At 41.0% G+C, this 20,287-nt stretch overlaps 1 long non-coding RNA gene across 1 annotated transcript; it reads left to right on the forward strand.

Annotated features, from left to right (window-relative positions):
• The first annotated feature begins 9,116 nt into the window (after positions 1-9,116).
• Positions 9,117-12,313, forward strand: LOC145432460 (uncharacterized). Its single transcript, XR_013912756.1, has 2 exons — positions 9,117-10,015; positions 11,564-12,313. It is a non-coding gene; the product is annotated as an uncharacterized LOC145432460 (long non-coding RNA).
• The last annotated feature ends 7,974 nt before the right edge of the window (positions 12,314-20,287 follow it).

The following is a 20,287-nucleotide window of genomic DNA, read 5'->3' on the forward strand; positions in this document are numbered from 1 at the left end:
TTTCCAATTTCAAATGTTAACACAGATGATCAGAGTAAATACAGATTGTAGTTTTTTAAATGATGATTTCGTTTAGTTTGGGGAAACAGCTCTCCAACTTTACCTCATGTAGAAAAAGTCATTTCCTTCTAAACCTAATAAGTGGTTTTGTCATCTAGCAAGAACTGCAATCAAGCATTTGCAATAACTAATAAAAAAAAAAGCACTTGGGACAATTGTGTTGGTGACAGCTTTTGTTATAATATCAATAATATTTCTATGAATATGGGATACTGTTACATGTTTGCATAGACTTTTGTGAAATATGGAGACACTCCTGGCATTATATGAACAAAGTGAGACTCATTTTTTAGGGTTGGTGGAGATGAGTGTGAAGATCCAAACAATCCCTGTCAGTGATGGAGAAGCTTTGATGAAAATATTTGGTAAAAAGTTCACCAGCATGAAGGAAATGAAGTTTCAAACTTTCCTTAGGAGGAGCCCAGCACGCCTGCTTAAAGAATAGTAAGTGTGGCGATGTGGATGCTTGCAGCGACTGCTGTATAGAGGCCATCCTGCTACACATGAAACACATCAGAGTCATAATTGTTATTTTAGTCACGTGTTTGTTTATTATCCTTATTGTTTTATCTGGGACTGTTTGCAGACATCTCAGAGAGAGGAGACACCAGCATCTGAACAGAGACTCAAACCAGCAACCTGCAGCTCCCTGCTTGGCTGCTCCAGTTTTCTCCTCACTCATGTTGCCCACCAGTGATTTCTAGCTGCCCACCCACACAGCAGGCTAGAATATGCGCTGAGCCTCAGCACCCAGTACTTGGACATGTTTTCTTTATTAAACAATGAACCAGACCCCAAAAAGTAAACAGCTGTTATTGCTAGGCAACGGGAGCAGCATTTGGAGATGCAGCACCTGACATTCCTGATCATGTGGGCGGAGCATGCATGGAATGGAATGTTTAGTAGAACTGTGCAACACAAGCACTTAGTTACAGCATTGTTCATTGTATCCAGACACAGCTAGAGACACATCTACAGCAGCATCTCTGTGCAGGACAAACGACAGTTGACGAAGAAAACATCGAAAACTTCACTTCACTCCTCTACAATACGTTGGTTCCTTTGTTTAAAAGGCCAAAATGAATCGAGGGAGAACGAGAAGAGGATCGGCGAGTGCTTCATCTCACAATACAGTACAGCTGATTCATTTTAAATTTCAAATGATACAGGCTGAAAATGTCAAATTAAAAGAAGAGGCAGAAAAATCAAGAGGAGAAGCTAAAAATTCAAAGTTTGAAACTGAAGTAGCATTGCAGGAATTACTGGATGTGGGTCTCAAACTTAAAGGTGAGAAGATGAGAAAACAACAGGCAGAAAACGAGAATGAAAACATGAAGAAAGAACTGTTGCAAGCTCAAAAAGCATTGGAGGAAGAGAAAAGCACAGCACAAGAAGCCAAAAATAAATATCAAACTGCAAAGAAGGAGGCAGGAAATGTGATGCAGGAATTACAGGAGGTGCAGGAAGCTTTTGAAGAGGAAAAAAGGAAAATGCAGTTGGCAACACAAGAAGCTGCAAATGTAATGGCTGAAGCTGAAAAACTAAGAAAGGAATTACTGCACATGAAGCAACAACTTCAAGAGGAGAAAAAACGTAAACACGAGACAGAAAATGAGATTGAAAATATGAAGAAAGAATTGTTGGAAGCTCAAAAAGTGTTGGAGGAAGAGAAAATTAAAATACAGGAAGCAAAGAAAGAAATGGAAGATACAAAGAGTTACACTCAAAACATGAAGGAGGAACTGATGAAAGTGCAAGAAGAACTTGCAGAAGAGAAAATTGAGGTGAAGGCATTCAAGAAAGAAACGACCGGCTCTGTGGTGACCAAGAAAGGCTGCAAAGATGAACTTAAAGAAATACAAAAGCACAAAAAGGAAGCTAAAGAGCTCCTCAAACACAAAGTGAAGCTGGCCAAACAGCAGCTGAAAGAAACATTTAAAGATGCCGAGGAGCAGCTCAACAAAACCTTAAAAGAGCTGAAGGCAAAAGAAAAGCAAGCCGAGGACAGGAGGGGATTCTGGAGCAGACTGCTGAGAAAGAACTGACCCAGCAGCATCTTCCTCCTTCCCCCTCTCTCAACCTTTCTTTCACAAAAATCCCCCCAAACTTTACTTGGGACGTTTGTTTGTTTTTTAAAAACTCTAATCTAAATACATGTACTGAAATACAAAAATAAAATGACCATAACTTGACCTCATGTTGCCTGCTTCTTTTCTTGTGTGTCTGTGGATGTAAAACAGTAACACACCTCCTGCTCTGTGTGTCTTTAATTGTAAATAAATGCAATATGTTTTCATTTTAAAATGCAGTGCAAAAAACTTCTGCTCTAAATCTTTTTTTTAGCAAAAAGCTTTTTTTTTTGCCTGTTGTGGAAGTTTTCCATTTAAATAAAGCTGCAGACGAGCGGTGAGCGGTAGCTAACATTCTTTAATCCAAACACACATAGAACAGACAACCAAGCTTGATGAAGTCCCTGCATGACCGCGGGACAGATGGTCAGCAGAGTCTCCCTGAGCCTAGCATGGCTCTCAGTTAAGTACCTTCTCCAGGAACTAAAGGCAGTACACAGCTGTTTCACATCTTAAGGTTCACACTCCCTTGCTTCCTACCAGAGTCCTCGAAGACACAAAAGACTCTTCCTGTAGAGTTGTCTGCTTCCCCCAACTTCCTTACTAGACCCCCAGCATTTGTCTTACTGTATGAGTGTGAGACATGTTAAAATCCAGTGGCACCAAGGTATCATACAATAAAATAATGTGATTAATGCATAAGTAAAAGAAATTCCTATACATGCCCCTTCCTGATTTCTTATGTTTTAACATGTTTGTTACACTTACATGTTTCCAATTTCAAATGTTAACACAGATGATCAGAGTAAATACAGATTGTAGTTTTTTAAATGATGATTTCATTTAGTTTGGGGAAACAGCTCTACAACTTTACCTCATGTAGAAAAAGTCATTTCCTTCTAAACCTAATAAGTGGTTTTGTCATCTAGCAAGAACTGCAGTCAAGCATTTGCAATAACTAATAAAAAAAAAAGCACTTGGGACAATTGTGTTGGTGACAGCTTTTGTTATAATATCAATAATATTTCTATGAATATGGGATACTGTTACATGTTTGCATAGACTTTTGTGAAATATGGAGACACTCCTGGCATTATATGAGCAAAGTGAGACTCATTTTTTAGGGTTGGTGGAGATGAGTGTGAAGATCCAAACAATCCCTGTCAGTGATGGAGAAGCTTTGATGAAAATATTTGGTAAAAAGTTCACCAGCATGAAGGAAATGAAGTTTCAAACTTTCCTTAGGAGGAGCCCAGCACGCCTGCTTAAAGAAAAGTAAGTGTGGCGATGTGGATGCTTGCAGCGACTGCTGTATAGAGGCCATCCTGCTACACATGAAACACATCAGAGTCATAATTGTTATTTTAGTCACGTGTTTGTTTATTATCCTTATTGTTTTATCTGGGACTGTTTGCAGACATCTCAGAGAGAGGAGACACCAGCATCTGAACAGAGACTCAAACCAGCAACCTGCAGCTCCCTGCTTGGCTGCTCCAGTTTTCTCCTCACTCATGTTGCCCACCAGTGATTTCTAGCTGCCCACCCACACAGCAGGCTAGAATATGCGCTGAGCCTCAGCACCCAGTACTTGGACATGTTTTCTTTATTAAACAATGAACCAGACCCCAAAAAGTAAACAGCTGTTATTGCTAGGCAACGGGAGCAGCATTTGGAGATGCAGCACCTGACATTCCTGACCATGTGGGCGGAGCATGCATGAAATGGAATGTTTAGTAGAACTGTGCAACACAAGCACTTAGTTACAGCATTGTTCATTGTATCCAGACACAGCTAGAGACACATCTACAGCAGCATCTCTGTGCAGGACAAACGACAGTTGACGAAGAAACATCGAAAACTTCACTTCACTCCTCTACAAAACGTTGGTTCCTTTGTTTAAAAGGCCAAAATGAATCAAGGGAGATCGAGAAGAGGATCGGCGAGTGCTTCATCTCACAATACAGTACAGCTGATTCATTTTAAATTTCAAATGATACAGGCTGAAAATGTCAAATTAAAAGAAGAGGCAGAAAAATCAAGAGGAGAAGCTAAAAATTCAAAGTTTGAAACTGAAGTAGTATTGCAGGAATTACTGGATGTGGGTCTCAAACTTAAAGGTGAGAAGATGAGAAAACAACAGGCAGAAAACGAGAATGAAAACATGAAGAAAGAACTGTTGGAAGCTCAAAAAGCATTGGAGGAAGAGAAAAGCACAGCACAAGAAGCCAAAAATAAATATCAAACTGCAAAGAAGGAGGCAGGAAATGTGATTGAAGAGGAAAAAAGGAAAATGCAGTTGGCAACACAAGAAGCTGCAAATGTAATGGCTGAAGCTGAAAAACTAAGAAAGGAATTACTGCACATGAAGCAACAACTTGAAGAGGAGAAAAAATGTAAACACGAGACAGAAAATGAGATTGAAAATATGAAGAAAGAATTGTTGGAAGCTCAAAAAGTGTTGGAGGAAGAGAAAATTAAAATACAGGAAGCAAAGAAAGAAATGGAAGATACAAAGAGTTACACTCAAAACATGAAGGAGGAACTGATGAAAGTGCAAGAGGAACTTGCAGAAGGGAAAATTGAGTTGAAGGTATTCAAGAAAGAAACGACGGTGACCAAGAAAGGCTGCAAAGATGAACTTAAAGAAATACAAAAGCACAAAAAGGAAGCTAAAGAGCTCCTCAAACATAAAGGGAAACTGGCCAAACAGCAGCTGAAAGAAAAATTTAAAGATGCCGAGGAGCAGCTCAACAAAACCTTAAAAGAGCTGAAGGCAAAAGAAAAGCAAGCCGAGGACAGGAGGGGATTCTGGAGCAGACTGCTGAGAAAGAACTGACCCAGCAGCATCTTCCTCCTTCCCCCTCTCTCAACCTTTCTTTCACAAAAATCCCCCCAAACTTTACTTGGGACGTTTGTTTGTTTTTTAAAAACTCTATTCTGAATACATGTACTGACATACAAAAATAAAATTGCCATAACTTGACCTCATGTTGCCTGCTTCTTTTCTTGTGTGTCTGTGGATGTAAAACAGTAACACACTTTCTGCTCTGTGTGTTTTTAATTGCAAATAAATGCAATATGTTTTCATTTTAAAATGCAGTGCAAAAAACTTCTGCTTTAAATCTTTTTTTTTTTTTTAGCAAAAAGCTTTTTTTTTTTGCCTGTTGTGGAAGTTTTCCATTTAAATAAAGCTGCAGACGAGCGGTGAGCGGTAGCTAACATTCTTTAATCCAAACACACATAGAACAGACAAGCAAGCTTGATGAAGTCCCTGCATGACCGCGGGACAGACGGTCAGCAGAGTCTCCCTGAGCCTAGCATGGCTCTCAGTTAAAAAGAGAAAATAAAACGGGCATAAAATTAACCAAAAGCAGTTTTAAAAAGGTAAGTTTTGAGTTGTTTTTTAAAAACAGCTACTGAGTCCACAGTTCTTAATACTTGGAGTTCCAGAGTCTCGGGGCCACAGTGGCAAAAGCTCTATCACCCTTAGTCCTCCTCTTAGTATTTTTTATAGCAAGTAAGCCCTGATCAGATGACCTCAGAGACCTGCTAGAGACACAGGGCTGTAGCAGATCAAAGATGTAGGCAGGTGCCAGTCCGTGCACAGCTCTGTAGGTCAAGACCAGGATCTTAAAATCAACTCTAAATTTAACAGGAAGCCATTGTAACTGAGATAATAACGGTGTCACATGTGACTACTTGGAGGATTTTGTCAAAAGTCTAGTTGCAGCGTTTTGCACAACCTGCAGACGATCCAGAGAACCTTTGCTTAGACACATAAACAACGAGTTACAATAGTCCAAGCGTGACGAAATAAAAGCATGTATAGCAATCTCAAGTTCAGAGCGAGATAAAACCGGGCTTAGCCTAGCCACATTTCTTAAATGATAAAAACAAGACCGAACCAGAGATTTCACATGCCCATCCAATGTGAGACTCGAGTCAAAGGTGACACCTAAATTCCTGATAGAGGATTTAACATAAAGTGAGAGAGGACCAAGGGCTTTCACTATCTGCGATAGAAACCTATCAGGGGCGCATAAGAGGACTTCGGTTTTCCCCTCGTTGAGTTGGAGGAAATTTGCAGCCATCCAACGTTTGATCAAATCTAAGCAATCATTCAGACGCTGAAGCTTAGATAAATCCTCGGACATAAAAGAAACGTACAACTGAATATCATCAGCATAACAATGATAAGAAATGTCCTCAAAAGAGCCCATCATATGCTTCTATAAATAAAAGGGAAGCATTGCTTTTGCAAAAACTGTATCCTCAAAAAAACTTGTAATATCAAACAAATGAAGTCAACACCAAGTGACAATGAGCTGGCACTGATCGTTCTAATCATGAATAGGAAGAAACAGGTTCTGGGTTAATCAAATTCTCATAAGCAGTCAGCAGCAGGAAGAATTTTATGGTTTGATCCAGCAGTTGAAGCTGTACCTTCATACATATTTAAGGATGTCAGTGGGGTAGTTTGAGCTCCATAACTGTACCTTGTTGTGGACTAGACACTGCTGTGTGAGTCTGCAGTGCCCCTTGGTTTCTGAGTCAGATCCACCCCTCACTCATCACATCTGGTTTCAAAATATCAAGATGGTGACAGCGAAAAGGGTCAACTCAACTCTAAAGACCCTTATACGTTAGCACCTGGTACCAAGTTCTCTTTCAGAACCTTCTCTGCCGGGATTCCGACCGATTCAAAAAGACGTCAGCAGACTGCATACCAACGATTGGCTGGTCAGAGGGGTCACTTGATGAGTCATGAGAGCATCTCCTTCACGAAAATCGCAACCTGGCAATGAGGGAAATGGCTACAAAAGACAACGCTGTGGTCCTCGAGTCTAACTACAAGCCACAGATGGAGCAGCAGGTATATCGTCTCCTCGACGTCCACCTTTGTTGTGGCATTCATGTAGCATACTATTACGTCACAGGATGCCTTTTCGCATTGCTATAATGACCATTAGCTGGTACTCGATTCTCATGGAATATGAGTCAAGGTGAATCGTGCCACTTCGAGCCGCCTCAGGCCGAGCCGAGTAGGTACTAATGGAAAAAAGGCTTAAATGCATCTTTTATGTACAGTCTATGATTAGTGTGTCTCTAAGCACCAAGTATCGTACCTGGACAAAATGAATGCGATGTACCCAGTGAGATATTTCATTCTACAAGAAGACTGGTGCTTCAACAATAAAACATAACTGTATTAGTAGTATATTGCTGCAGTTACAGTTATATGTAAAATTGAATTAACTAAAATAAAAATTAGCGATACCTGTAGCAATACCTGTGGATTTATCTAAATCTTGCCCCTAACATATGTCCTTCTTATAGTAATACTGTAATAATAATAAAAAGACTATAACTAACAAACTAAAACTAAAACAAAACTACAAAAATGGTAAATGGCCTGTATTTATATAGCGCTTTACCCCAAAGCGCTTTACATATCCAGTCATCCACCCATTCACACACACATTCACACACTGGTGATGGTAAGCTACATTGTAGCCACAGCCACCCTGGGGCGCACTGACAGAGGCGAGGCTGCCGGACACTGGCGCCACCGGGCCCTCTGACCACCACCAGTAGGCAACGGGTGAAGTGTCTTGCCCAAGGACACAACGACCGAGACTGTCCAAGCCGGGGCTCGAACCGGCAACCTTCCGATTACAAGGCGAACTCCCAACTCTTGAGCCACGATCACCCAAACACCCAAAAAATCCAAACTGTAATCTAAATTAAACTAAACTGAATTAAAAACAAAACGTCAGTCGCTTTCAATTTGTGGTGGTGGTCATTACAGGTTACGCTGCAGGCTTCCCACCCTCATCGTTAAGTACATTTGTGACACTCTCATACACTCACTCATACTCGCTCTCTCTTTCTCTTACACACACTATAAGAAGATTGTTGATTTATGTATCTGTGCTTTTTCTTTTTGTGTGTGTGTTCCAGGTGCTGTATGTTTGTTTGGGAGTTTCCTTTGTCTCTTACAGGTGCACCAGTTGGTGATACATTGTACATTGGTATTTGTTTTTATCCCCCCATTTCTATCCCCCCACCACCACTTCTTTTTGTCTCTTGCCTGTCTTGCCTTAGACATTGCCATACTATTCCACATATGATGCAATATCTGAAATGACACAAAAACAAATGAATAAACGAACAGATGAAAGATGAACAAGAAAAGCCTATAGAGACTCTCCATAGCTGTTCTAGCAAAGGCATAATGTGTTCAGCACCACGATGCAGCATTTGCAATCAGAATTGTGATCTGAAAGATTGATGCTGCCAGACAAGACAGACAAAACAAAACAAAACCAAAAGTCAATATTAAATAAAAAAATAGAAACTGTTTTGGAAAATACAAAACTAATTCTGGTGCCAATTGTCAGCCAGTAGCATTAGTGGGATCACCAGTATGAAAATATTAATCATAGGCTTACAATCTTTTCAAATTCATCAACTTGATAAGTTTTAAAACATTTTTTCTGTATACTCAAATATGTCACTCTGTCAGATATGCTGATTTGGTATAGTCTAATAGGTTTTATTTCAAAATGCACTTCTTTTTAGGCTCCTACTATCAATCTATTTTTTAAAAAATCTTCATTAAAAATATACCTTCAAGATGAACTTCATGTGCTGCTATTGGCTAATTCATTGGCTAATTCAAGTCCTGAAGCTTTACCAGGACCTTTACTAGGAAAAAGGTTCAGTCCAGTCCAGTTGGTACGTCAGTCCTCCAGCTGTTAGAAAACAAATGAGGCTGACTGAGGTAATGTGACTTGATCCCTTCTGAGCTACACAGTAAGAGGAGAATGTAGGGAACAACAATCCTGGTAACTGATTCAACTTCATCAGCCAGAATGACGCAGAGTGTCGCACACACAAGCACACAAACTGGGTTCCCAGAGATAGATAACAGCCCTGGAAAGTGACCTCTTGCCCAGCTCCATCCAGACAGAACTGGCTGTAGCCAACAAGCCTATACAAAACTGGTAAAACACGAAGTGATTAAGTAAGAGTTGCATAAACTGGGTGCATTCTCTCTCTTGACAACGGCCCCTCTGTGCTGCACACACATACTTTTGATGTATCCGGAGACTACTGTCATTACAAGAGAACATATCAAAGACCTCTTGAATACTGTTCACATGGTACAGGCTTATGTGCGAGAGGGGGACGGCAGTGTTTAAAGAGCTATGGATATTTTTATGCACCTAAACCACTCATTGCTGTGGGCGACAGCAATGAGTGATGGAAGAGCGTTAGCGTTTTCCATTTCATTTACTCAGAAGAGGCCTGTGAGCGCGCAGATGTTTGTACATACGTGTTTTTGCACACAACAATGGCGTGCAGAAACAGTAGCCTTTAGTATACCACATACTAGTCTATGCATGGTACTGCCATGCATGTTTAATGCTGCTTCATGCAAATGTTGTGTGTCTTTGTTGCCTTTAAGGAGAAGATGTCGCCAGTCGTGGTGCGCTGCGTTATCTCAGACTGCAGTAGGTTATGTAAACCCAATTTCACACAGTAAGGAGTGGGGGAGTGAGAGAGGCACTGCTACACAGTCAGCACTGACTGAATAGGGGTGAGGCAGAGAGGAGAGGACTGCAGCATTTTACCCTCTTTTTTCTTGTTTTCTTCTCTCTCTTTTTCTGTATCACCTCTGATGTTTCTTATAGCAATCTGCCTGCTGCTCAGCCTGTACCTGGAATCTGTAACATCACATATTCTGTGCTTGTGGCAGACCAGCGCAGAGAGGGTAAAGACTTGCAACTGCACAGCAAAACACAAGTCACCTTGGAGGTTGTAATTTGGGGCTAAATTGTGCACCGTTCTGCCAACTAGGACCAAGAGAAGGCAGTGGCTAGGTCAGTATTATGCTAGGTGCTGCTCTAAGTAAACAATGACGTGTTTCCATGTGTCTGAATCAGAGACAGTATAAAACGGGTGAAGCTTCTGGGTCTGAAAAGTGAAGCCACTGTGCAAGTGCCTTAAACCTGCACTCTATCTGTAGGCTGCTGAGTAACCATAGCTGTGGGTACAAACAGACCTCCAGTCCGTGGGAGAATGATATTTCCTGATGGGTTTATGGGCTTACAGGCTCTGTTTTTAAAATCTTGGTCGTACTGTTTCAAAATGGGGGCTGATCTGTGATTGGCAATTCTTCAACCTTGTCAAATCCAGCTATTTGCAACCAAGACAGTGATAGTGGGAGCATTGATCTCAAGGCTCGAGAGCAGGACTTCTGAAACCATTGGATGACATTACTGTTAATACTGTCTGTGGTCTGATAACACTGATTTCCAAGGGGAGCCTTCAGTGTGGCCCATACAAAGAGCCACACAGAAGGCTCTGTGTATGGGTGCAGCAGGTCAGACAGGTACTGAAGAGAAGAAGGATCTCGCAAGTAATGCGTGACTTAAACGAGAGCCAGTGGAGATTTATGAGGGTGGGGGTGATATGTTCTCAGAGCTAGTGGGTGTTAGAAGCCTGGTGGCTGAGTTCTGTCCTGGGCTTTGGTGGAAATCCAAAACACGACCCCATTGTAATGATCCATCCAGGTGGAGACAAAGGCATGGATAAGGGTCTCTGCTGCAGAGTCAGTGAGTGATGGACAAAGTTGAGAGATGTTCATTAGGTGGAAAAAAAGCTAGTAGAGATTTGATCTGACCAATGGAGAGCATATACATGGTGTAGAGAAGAGTTCCAAGTGAAAAACCTTGAGCATACTGAGTTAATAGGAGCAAAGGTGGACCAAGCGCCTCCCATGGTGGCAAAGTGTATTCTGAAAAGAGCGTACAGTAACAGTGAGGCCAAGATAGTTGGCTTAATAACAGAAAGAAGGAGATTGTGAACACAAGCAGGATACAAGACGATTAGCATGCCTCATCTTGTGGCATGCTCATAAGGATACAAGACACATCGTGGCTCTGGGACATCCCCGGGGTGAGACCAGGACATGTTAGTGAGATTATGTTTCTCAGCTGGCTTGGGTATGCCTAAATGTTCCCTTGGATGAGCTGGAGGAGGTGGCTGGGGAGAGAGAGGTGTGAGCTCTGTAAAGCAGCGGTCCCCAACCCCCGGGCCACGGACCGGTACCGGTCCATAAGTCATCTGGTACCGGGCCGCGAGAGTTGATGCTCGTGTGTGAAATGTATTGTTTTCAGGGTTTTTATCGGGTTTCAGCGTTATTTTGTTATCGTTAACTCGGTTTTCCTGGGTCTTTTCACGTATGTTATGAATAAATCTTCTTTTTTTCGGTACCGGTACTAGTTTTATTTTGTTGTATTTATCCGCGACACCTTACAGGCCGGGCCGTGAAAATATTGTCGGGCATAAATCGGTCCGTGGCGCAAAAAAGGTTGGGGACCGCACTTTGTAACAGATACATTTTACTTTTTTACTTTTGTGTGTAGGTTGCTGGACCCCTGATCTAAACCTGGATAAGCAAAAGAAAATAGATGGATGGACAGACGGATGGATGGACTCTAGGCCCCTTAGTACCAACTCAGCATCATGTAAATGTTGGACCCAACCTTATTATTGTTATCCAGCTATTTATGTCCACAGGGTACCCATCTTGTGATGACTGCTTCCGGTGGGATAACGCACTATGTCACAAACTTAAATAATCTCAAACTGGTTTCATCACAGGAAGTTCCTTGACACCAAACGGCTTCCATAGTGACTGCACAGAGTAGTAGAGCACTTCTGTAATCTGGTGGAATGGGAGATTCTCGTCACTGATCTGCAGCAACTGCGTGAAACTGTCATGTCAAGATGGACGAACATTTCTGAGGAATGTTTCAGGCACTTTCTTGAAACTCTGTTGAATCTGTGAATTTGTTCTGAAGGAAGAACCTTCTACTAGCGAGATATTATTAATGAAATAGCTGCTGAGTGTACAGCCCTGTGTTCCTTCATGTCTCTGAGTGTCTGTTGTTTTCCCCTGTCTCTATTTACGCATGTTTGTTTTTTAGTTGTTGTTTTTTTCTTGTATTTTGTTGTTGAATTTGAAGGTTTGTTCTGTGTTTTTTTCATCTTTCCATCTGTTTGCTATTTATTCCTGCTGTCTACTATTTATGTTTTATTCTGGCACAGTCAGTGTGGTTCACCTACAATTTCATTGTACATGTACAATAACAATAAAGGGCTATTCTATTCTATTCTATTCTATCTTTCTCCAAGGCTTGCATTTGGGTTTTCTATATCACCAGAACCTCATGAAATAATTGGTCACTAAGGTTACACGGCTTGGTTATAGTCTATGATTTGTCACACACAGTAGTAGTAGCCATTTCCAGGGCTGAATAATAAAGCCAACATGGATGTGCAAAAAAACCAGTTCATTCTGGCCAATTGAAGCTGCCTCCCATAGACTCTCAAGTTTAATAAAATAAAATGTGTTCCTTCAAAATAAAACAAAATAAAATAAAATAACAACAGCAGAGTCTGGTTCAGATCCTGCCTTTTTTTGCTGGAGGGGGGCTCATATCAGCATATTTGAACCATTTGAACCTGTGTTGTTTGGTGTTGTTGCCTTTTCACACCAATTCGCAGGGATTGATACCTGTCTCATGTCTATGGCTGCAGCCTGATAACTCATCTGGTCACTTAAGATACCAAAAACCAACAAGGCAGTGGACACAATTCTAAAATTAATGCTTCAAACTGTGGAGACCATAACACAAGTAGGTAGCATCACTTTTGTTTTGTTGGTACGGATCGGGCTATAAGTAACAGTTTCAGTCTCTGAAGAATGTGGTGGTTATCCATTCAACTATTTTCTTAACTGTTTATCCAGTTCGTGGTCACAGGGGTTTGGAAACTATCCTAGCTGTCACAGGACCAAAGGCAGTTTACACCCTGGACTGATCGCTAGTCCATCACTGGGCTAACATTGAGCCAAATTGTTTTCAGAGAATACACATTTTAGAAGACTCAATAATCGGAATAAGTCTGTGTAGTGAAAAGCCTTTTTTTTCTGCCGTTTGTTGACTTACTTCAATAACAGTTCAACTCTGTCCACTCTGATTGTATTTCATAGCTCGGTGCCCTTTTCCCCTGTCTCAGTATGTCCCCTCTCCCTGCTGGTGCTTATATAAGAGGCTAATAAATAAAATAGAAATACAATACCCTACCCTCACTACAGGATCCTCAAACACTCACAAACACTCACACATGACACTGGCCCAGAGACCGCTGCAGGGGTCTTAACACTAACATTTCCCTTATGCACAAGCAGGTGTGTGTTATTCACACACACACACAAACACAACTGTAACAATCCCGTATCATCTGGGTTCTTTTTTTTTTTCTTCTGACCTTAACGATTTGGGTCAGCCTGTTCTGTCGAAGGATCGTGATTTAATCTGTAAACAACGGGTTACCTTCAACTGTGAGCTGCTGCGTATGCAGATTACACTTGAGCTTTTCCAAATGAAAAAAAAAACAGAGAAAACTCAAGAAAAGCAAGGTGACCCTTTGTGTTACAGATTCTCTTCAGTCAGAGTCACTTTTCTCCCTCATTAAACACAAAAAGTAGTGCACCATCGATAAATGCACCAGTATCCCGAGTAGCTCTCTCCCTACTGCTGTCTGGCATGGATAGATGTTAGTGTTCATACAAGCAAAGCATGGTTAACAACAGGTTTAGCTGCAAAGATCTGACCTGTGTGTTTCATACAGACAAGTACAGATGTAGTCATACACATGCTTATAGCATGGGCTGCTCACAGTGATTTAAACTATATACTAAGTTTTGTAACAGAACTTCATACCACTAATCACTTCATCATCTTTGGAACTATCTTTTAGGCAACATCTGGGCAGAACATCTGGGCCATAGCCCAAAACGGGAAACCACCAAACCAAGCTAAACATTTTTTATTGTAGCAACAAATACTGCAGATATAACTAAGTAAAACATCACACAAGTGCTGCTCACACATTTGCTCATCTATATTAACATCCTATGATGTGGTTGTGTATGAGAAAATGCATTTTGAGCAAAATTGAGACATTGAACACTTTTTGACATTTGAGCTACATTTTTTTGATGAGTAGCTGTTTCATTTAAGTCCTAAATGTCAGCTTTTTTAAATGTAGGTAGTTTTATCAAGTAAACATGAGTTCAGCTATCATCTTTGGTTGTTTCATATGCGAGAAAGAGTTAGCATTGGATGTGTGATTATCAGCTGACATGTAGACACAAATGGGTCAAATTCATATAGAAAATACAGTATTGTGCAAAAAACAAACAAACCAAAGTTTTAAAAGGTACAATAAAAAACTAAGTACCCACTTATTGCTTCCATAGAAATATACCAGGTCAGTAGCATGTGAAATACATCTGAAAAATCACAGAACTTCTGGTACAATGTTTTTTGCGCACATGAGAACAAAGTGGAAAAATGTTTCACCACAATGCGCAGCACTATATTTGGCAAAAACAAACACAGCACAATCACCTCACACCAACTTTCAAGCACAGCGTTGGAGGGCTGATGATCTGGGTTTCTTTTGCAGTCACATGACCTGGCCACCTGCTGTCATTTAAACCACAATGAACTCCTCTGTGTACCAAAGTATTCTGGAGTTGAAGGTGAAGCCATCTGTCTGACAGCTAAAGCTTTGCTCATGCAACAGGACAATGGTCCCAAGAAAAACAGCAAATCTACACCAGAATGACTGAAAAATAAAAGAGTCAAGGTGCTACAGCAGCCTAGTCCAGACCTCGACCTACTTGAAATACTCTGGCAGGACTGTGCATAAGCGAATGCCTGAAAACCTCAATGAACTGAAGCAACGCAGTAAAGAGGAGTTGTCCAAAATTCCTCCTCAATGTGAAAGATGAACAAAGTAATGCAGTAGATGTTTACTCCAAGCCCATCAGCAGATCATACATTTAAGCGGATAAAATAGAAAAGACTTAAAGCTAATGAAAGAATGCATGGCTTGCCCACCAGGGAGAACGAGAGGAAAATTAAGAGAGAGAGAGCTTAGGTATGTTATGGAAGAGAGTGGAGGAAGGGAGAAAGGTGCTGAGGTCAGGTGTGGGCAGAGAGCTCGCCCAGTCTCCCTAGCCTGCAGTATTTCAGAGCCCGCTGCGACTCACTGCACAGTACATTCTGCCCCTGACCTTCAGTTATCTAACCACCCTGACAGCACCAAGCCAAGCCAAGCAAACTCTCTGTCTTTCTCTCTTCCCTCTTGACTCATCCGTTGTCTACCCTCTATCTTACCGCCATGATTTTGATAAGCTAAAGCATGCAGAGTGGGATGACAGATGCCTAATGTACCATCTCTACATTTGCACACACTAGTTGATTGGTTATCTTAGTCTAGTATAATCTGAATTGCCTAGAAACCAGTTTGATTTTACTTTTAAGTTTGGAAGAACAAAAGTTTTGATGAAACTTTTTTTCCTGCAGCTGAACCACCCACAGCTTTTCATAACTGTCATAGTAACAGATATTTAGGAGTCCCTGAAGAGATCTGAAATACTTACTTTGTCACACACTGCGTCATGCATTCGATAGCTTTAAATTAATGTCACAATAACGCGATGTCCTCAATCCTGTGACACAACGCTGTAGCTTTAAAGCATCAGAGAAAACGATGTCAGCAGCATGCAGCACCAAGGGTAATATTTAGATTCCACTTTGGACACTTTAATATAAATGTCTGCTTTGATTGGTTGGTGACTGATGGTCTGGTCTTTGTTATCTTTATCGTTACTGGACTGCTGTTATGAAATCACCCCACAGTGAACTTCAGAGAGAAGTAAGATGAGCAATGAGCTTGCTTCTGCTGAGTGAGACTTTTTGTCTGTCCAAAACAGCCTCCCCGATAGAGCGGGAATTATTAAATCAGGTTGCGATTCCAGGTATCACTCTTAGGACCTGACCTCTGTCAGCCGTCAGAACGCTCTAACCTCTCCGTTCCTCCGTGTCATTCCCTCATTTTTATCATCCAGGATTTTCAGGAACTTCTTAGAAAACACTCTCACCCTCGTAACCCGTATCAGACTCTCCCAGCCTTTGTTTGAGCGGGTAAATAAACTGGCAGGAAGAGCAGAGATCACATGTGTGCCAAATAGATGCATCCACTTGTCCATCCGCCCTTTTTTCCATGACTGCAAATCATTATCACCATGGATACTTCCACAAATAGAGCATCAGTTGAATATGAGCACCCAGTGCATTACGGAGAAGCCAAACACACACACACACACACACACACACACACACACACACACACACACACACACACACACACACACACACACACACACACACACAAAACAGCACATGTATGACTTTAGAAAATGCTGAGTTACAGTTATTTCCCAACCCTTATCCTTTTATCCAAAACAAAAAACCTTAAATGTTTATTTACATCAAGGTGGCTTGTTTGTAGTTCATATAAGGAGGGCACACTTTTGTCTGTTTTAATACCTGGACTACACATATTTATCATACCTTCCATTAGGAGACAATGATCTATCCTGCTGGGTAGCCCCTTTTAAGGGCCCCTTTACATATTCAGTCTGACCTACTTTTATTCCCCTCAGCTGTGACACAGCGGATAAGTGTGGACACAAGTACATAGCTGGGTCGCTGAAGTGGACAAACTGGGTTAAAATTGAGGTGGAAAAAAGAAAAGAACTTCAAAAGATAATTGGACCAATAACATCAGGATGGTGTTTGTTGGAGTAATGCACTGTCATTCTAGTAATACAGAATGAAATGAGACTGTTTCCCTTGTTTGAGTACTGCAGTCAATTTGAAAGCAAATGAATCTAATGGTCCTGGAGTCCTTCATTTTGCACTTTCACCTGTTAATCTTAATTGTTTCCATGAAGATAGCAACAGGTCTAAAGATCCTAATCAGTGTCGATGCCAGTTTGTTCCGTAACAGCAGGAGGCTGACCTGCAAATGGCTGCAGGGAGCGCAGCCTGTGGTAAAGCTTTAATCAGTTAAGAGGATTGATCTGTGAGGTTACATACCTTTGTGAAGGGATTTTCTCTTTCACCATCATATTAGTGCTCTCGGGTCATTACAACAGGACTCACACATACATACAAGTTCATGAAATCTACATTTTAGCATCATGTTAAAAAAATAGATTTTTGTAGAAGAAACATCTCAAATAGTTTCATGAAATCTGGACATGTGGATTTTTGCTGGTTTGCACAACAGCAACAAAACGGCACAATATCTTCATTAACATGTTAATAGAATTTTAAAAAGAAGCACTGATTATAGTGTATGCCATTTATGGGACATGAAAGGGGACTGGCTGAGTGACTAACAAATGCAAGCAAGCTCTGGTCTCTGTCTTACTTGAGGAATCCTCGAGGCAAGCCTGAAGCGGAAGAGCAGCACGTTTTGCAGAGGGCTCAGTTTCCACTATTACTTTTTGCTTAACTTGATGTTCACATTTATGTAACAAGCACTTGAAAGCAACACAGAAGCCTTGTTTTCTATTTATAACTGTTAGTGTCATTGTCAGTGTGAACCAGGACCAGGATGTGCTGGTCGTTGAACTGTGCAGAAAGCGTAACCTTTCACGTTCTTAAAAAAACCTTTTTCTTTGCCTTTTTCGTTCATGATTATTTAAACAACCACAAATGCTGCAGGTCGCCACCCGTGTGACCTCTTATGGACTCTTACAATGTGTTGCAAATGGGAAATTGTTAAAAATAGCTATACTGTATACTGTTTGTGGTTGCAATTCTTAGAAAAGATATGGCAGCCACACCTTTTATTTCATTGTCTACAATAGACAAACAATTTATTTAATTTTTTTCCTTCAGTCCTAAAATGATTTTTTTTCTTTGTCGTGTTTGCTCACTAAAAGTGCCAGTACTACCCAGCAACTCCTGTGTCAGCACTTCTTTCTCTTGGCTGGTTACCAGATTAATCAGACAGACCACATTCTTGCCAGCAATGACATGTCTCCTTGGCTAAAAACCCTGTTCCCCCCCGTGTGTTCCTGTTTTATTGTGAAGGTCTGCGTCTTATGTGAGTGTTTTCAGTTTGCCTCCCTGGTCTCGTCATGTTAATCACTCCCAGCTGTGTCTCCCACCTGTGTGTAATCTCCCTGTGTTCTCTGAGTGTATTTAAGTTGTATTTTCTGTCTTGGTAATCGCTGGTTCGTCTGTGTTGTTTCCCCTCGGTCTCCCTGCGTCTCCCCGTATGTATTTCTCCGGACCTCCCTGCATCCTCATTCTGGTTTGTCTTATTAGTTTACCCAGTTTAGGTTTCCGGTTTCATGTTTTGTCGCCACCGCTGTTTGTACTCACACCCCTGTAAATAAACACTCATCTGCACCAGAGCTGCCGCATTTTGGGTCCTATTTCATATTCCACACGGCTTGCCCCGGCAAACCGTGACAAAAAGATGATTCAAGCAGGGTGCCAATGCAAATATATGACTTACCACGTAAGAACAGCAATGACTGTAAAGTGGAATTCATGGTAGTGAATTTGTGTGCATTTCTGTGGGTATTTGGCTACACAAAATGAAGGATTATGGGGAAATGCATAGCCTGATGAATGTGAATTCTGAAAGTTGAATGCTGATTGGTTAAAAAATGAACTGGAACACTGACTAACACAAAAAAAGCATCAAAGACAAAAAAGCAGGAAATGAAATGCTGTCCTGCCTGTTCTGAAAGTGCTTTTTTAACTTCTTTAACAGGATATGAGTTTAATATAAGTTTGTGTGGGGATGTATAGTGTATAGTGCTTTCTCTGTAAAGGTCAGTGTGTAGGTATAATACACTTTGCATTAGACATGATGGTGAGGACTTAGATGTTGTTGGTAAAGTAGACTGCTTACAGCTTTTAGCTCTGTTTCCAGCTAAATCGACAAACTGGACATTCTGTAAGAACGAGGATGCTTGTCTACAAGCAAAGAGCAGCGCACAGACATGGTGTGCTCACATCAGTCTCTGTTGTCTCTCATCATTCGCTCCCTCAGGCCCTCATTAGTACTCCTGAGGATATGTTTGCTTAACACTCTGGTAAATGGTCTCGTTACACTGCGTAATCTGCTGGTGTTATTGTTAAATAACAGATGCAGCCAAAATCCCACTTGTACCTCATGTATGTTCAAGTATTGTGGACGTGTTGGGCTAAAGAAATGTGTTGTAATGGTCTTCCTATTCATTTAAAATATTTTCTTTGCTTTTGCTTTATGCAAACAGTTTCCTGCAAAATATGTTAATTAACATGACGTTTTGTTAGAGCAGACATGAAAAAGATGCTCAAAGATGGTGAAAAAAGGGCCAGTTCCTCATTTCTTTTCTGTGCATAGTAATGAAGTCTGTCTCTAGGTCACAGACTCTCACACTCTCCTCCCACACAAGCATTATAGCAAGGTAATAGTTGTTTGCAAGAGCAGAGAAGCAGAGCTGTGCTAAAGAAGTCTCAGGCCTTCACATAAACCTAAAGACAGGCTGTCATTGGCCTTTTGATGAAAGACTGAATCTCAACGCATCACCCGAAGCAATTTGCATGTGTACCTCAAAGTGTAGAAAGTGATGATCGTTCCCTTCTTGGATTTCTCGTCTGTGTCTGTTTCAGCTTTCTACACAAAACGCTGCTGCCACCTTACATCACATACTTTTGTTGCCTTCCTCTCCTCTGCACAGCCTACAGAATTCAGCTGCTCATGCATGATTAAGGCCAGTTATGCAATGAAACAAAGATGGATGGATTTCGTGCACTTGGTTGGGGTTTTTACCTTTCTGTGTGGAGTTTGCATGTTGTCCTTGTGCCTGAGTGGGTTTTCTTTAGATTTCAGCTTCCCACACATTAAACGCATCCATGTTAGCTAACTTGCAATTATCAATTACAATCTAAAATTGATCTAAAATTGCTTAGCAGTGGCCATGTGCTTCTCTGTGCTATAAAGAAATGTGCAGGACATGCCCCACTATGCCCAATGTCAGAAGGGATATCCTCTGACCCCCAACTGGATTAAAAAAAACAACAAAAAAAACCCAAAATCATTGTACTGATGGCAAAAAAAAATAAAATATTGGATTTGGATTACTTAATAAAATCCTATCCTAGAACAAATGTGATGTTACCTCTGTCTGATAACTAAAGTTTACATAACAGTACTTC

The sequence above is a fragment of the Astatotilapia calliptera genome, chromosome 1 (genome assembly GCF_964374335.1).
Source record: "Astatotilapia calliptera chromosome 1, fAstCal68.1, whole genome shotgun sequence".
Taxonomy (NCBI): domain Eukaryota; kingdom Metazoa; phylum Chordata; class Actinopteri; order Cichliformes; family Cichlidae; genus Astatotilapia; species Astatotilapia calliptera.